A 2,805-nucleotide genomic window follows, 5' to 3' on the forward strand; every position below is an offset into this window, starting at 1 on the left:
ATAGGACAGAGTAGGACTGCCCCCACAGAGTTTCCAAGGGACACCTGGTGGATTCAAACTGCCAACCTTTCGGTTAGCAGCCGTAGCTCTTAACCACTACACCACCAGGGTTAGGAGGCAAGAAGTATGAAATTAAGGCACCACCTCTAGGGGAAGGCTTCTCTCTCTGTCAGCTTTGGGTGAAGGTCCTTGTCTCTTCAGCTTCTGTCCCTTGGCTCCTTGGTGATTTTCATGTGGCATGGCATCTATCTTCCCCCATCTCAGCTTGCTCACTTGCTCATTTAATCTCTTTTATATCTCAAAAGAGATTGACTTAAGACACATCCTACACTAATACTCTCTCATTAACATAACAAAGAAAACCCATTCCCAAATGGGATTATAACCACAGATATAGGGGTTAGGATTTACAACAAGTATTTTTGGGGGACACAATTTAATCCTTAACAATACTCCAACATCTACCTTAAGACAGGCATCATCATCCTCACTTTAGAGACAAGGAAACTGAGGCTCAGAGATGAAGCCACTTGCTCACTGTCAACCAGTCAATAATCAGCAGAGTTGCAGCTCCCATGTAAGTCTTCTATCTCAAAAGCCGTACTTTGCTGCCTCCTGTGTTTTCCCATCTCCCAAATAATTCCTTCTTCTAGGGCCTTTTTTCATTCCTATCTTTACATTTTCATGGTCATCTTCAACTTTTTAGATTGGTTATTTTCTTCCTGGGAACCCTGGTAACATCTGGCCTTAAGCCTTGCCCCTCTTTAACCAGTCTATGACCTGCTTTTCATTAAAATGTCTCCTAGGTTTAGTATCCGTTAATCCTTGCCTGAAGCACTCTTTACCTTGATGGCTACAAAATGATTATTTTTCTAAATCTAGCACTTTGATCTTCCAAATCCTACACAAGTGGAATCACAAAGCTGGCCCTATAGCCACTTCCTGATCCAGTCAAACAAACTTACTTAATGACCTCTGTATCAGTTAAAATACTTTCGGTTGAAGATATCTGACTAATTGTCACTTACAAGATAAAGACATTTTGTTATTGCACATAACAAGGAGTATGGAAGCAAGTCAATTCCAGAGTAGCTTAATTTAGCAGTTCAAAGATGTCATCAAAGACTCAGGCTCTTTCCTTCTTTACAGTCTACCATCTTGCTGTGTAGCAATGTCTTCCCTTTCTTCAACAGCACATATTCCCTAAAATTGAAACAATATAGAGAAGATTAAGACGACCTCTGTATGAAGACGATATCTTAATTCATGAAACATTTCGTATTTTTCTCAAATACCTCCTTCAATGGGGCTGTCCCTGGTAACGCTATTAAAGATTAAAGATTATAAGCCACTCCCATGGTATTTCCTTTCTTTTTTCCCTATTTCATTTTCTTCCATGTAAGTTATGGCATGATTTGTTGTGTTTGTTGCCTCTACCCCACACTAGAATGTAAGATCTACAAGGGCAGATATTTTAGTCTATTTTGTTTAACTTGTATCCCTAGTACCTATAACAGTGCCTGGCACATAGGAAGCACTCGATAAATATTTATGGAATGAACGAATAGCCACAAGATAGTTGCTGCAGCACTAAATATCACATCCTCAAACAACATCCTAAGCAGCAAGAAAGGGGCAGGGAACAAAAAGGGCTCTTTTTTTCCTCAAGGCTTGTAGCTTTTATCAGAGACTTTCTCAGAAATCTCACAGCAGACTTTCCCTAAGTTCACATTGACTAGAACTGGGTCACATGCTCACCAGTAGGCCCCATGAGGCAAGTGTGAATGGGATTACCATGATTGGTTTAAAGCAATAATGATTCACCTCCCAGGGCTAAGCAAAGAAAAACTATGTCCTTCCTTTAGTAAGAGAGGGCGGTTATGTGAGGCTATTGTGTGAGCAACCTACAATGTTTGCTGTAGCAGCCATGTATGCTCTTGAGAACATCCTCTAACCCCTATACTCTTCTCTTTCCCCATGACTAGGACAATTGTCCTTTATCTGACTAGCTCCCATAGGACTCATCTCTCATTCTTAAAAGTACAGCTCAATGTACCTAGTCCCAAATCTTGGTCTTTAATACCATTCTCCACTAAAAGAAGCCAAGGCTCCTAGGAGAAATGGCTGATTCCAGAGCTGGCACAGGATAGGTGCAAGATGAGCCTAGAACAGCATATTGTGCCAAGAAGTAAGGAAGCATTCAAGAAAATGATGGGTCCATGTCACAAAGACACAGTAACCAGACTGAAAGGGCTCCCACTGTCCAAACATGGAAATTTAAGCACCAAAATAATTAAGGACAGTAATGAACTATAGATAATTGATGAAAAATAGCAATCTATGAGTTCATAGTGTTCATAATCCGTCATAATAGTCTTCATAATCCATCAACCTGGTGGATGATGGGGAGGGGTGGAGATAACATTCTTGCCAAATAGAAAGGAATGAAAGAGGTAGGGTAGTGGTGAAGAACATAGGCTCTGAAACCAGACAGCCCAGGTTCCAGTTCTGAATCTGCCACTTAATAACTGCATAACAGTTAAATGAAGGAGAAGGGAGGGCTTATGCGTATAGTAGAATACTGAGGGCTGACTGGTAAATGTGGAGGGTGTGCTAGAAGTGGAAAAATCATAATTTTGCAGCCATCATGGTAAAGATTGCTTCAGGCAGGGATCAATGGATACTAAATCTAGGGAACATCTTAATGAGAAGCAGGTTATTTGCAGGCTCTTAGAGTGTCTTCCTACAGATTACAAGAGACAAAATAGTAACTATACAGTGAAATGATTGAACAATACTTTAACT

The 2,805-nt window shown here is 40.5% G+C and overlaps 1 non-coding gene across 1 annotated transcript; it reads left to right on the plus strand.

The window, feature by feature from the left end:
* The first annotated feature begins 1,182 nt into the window (after positions 1-1,182).
* On the plus strand, positions 1,183-1,286 carry LOC111820693 (U6 spliceosomal RNA). Its single transcript, XR_002824208.1, has one exon. It is a non-coding gene; the product is annotated as a U6 spliceosomal RNA (small nuclear RNA).
* Positions 1,287-2,805: the final 1,519 nt, after the last annotated feature.

The sequence above is a fragment of the Trichechus manatus genome, unplaced genomic scaffold, assembly GCF_000243295.1.
Source record: "Trichechus manatus latirostris isolate Lorelei unplaced genomic scaffold, TriManLat1.0 scaffold00046, whole genome shotgun sequence".
NCBI classification, from domain to species: Eukaryota; Metazoa; Chordata; class Mammalia; order Sirenia; family Trichechidae; genus Trichechus; species Trichechus manatus.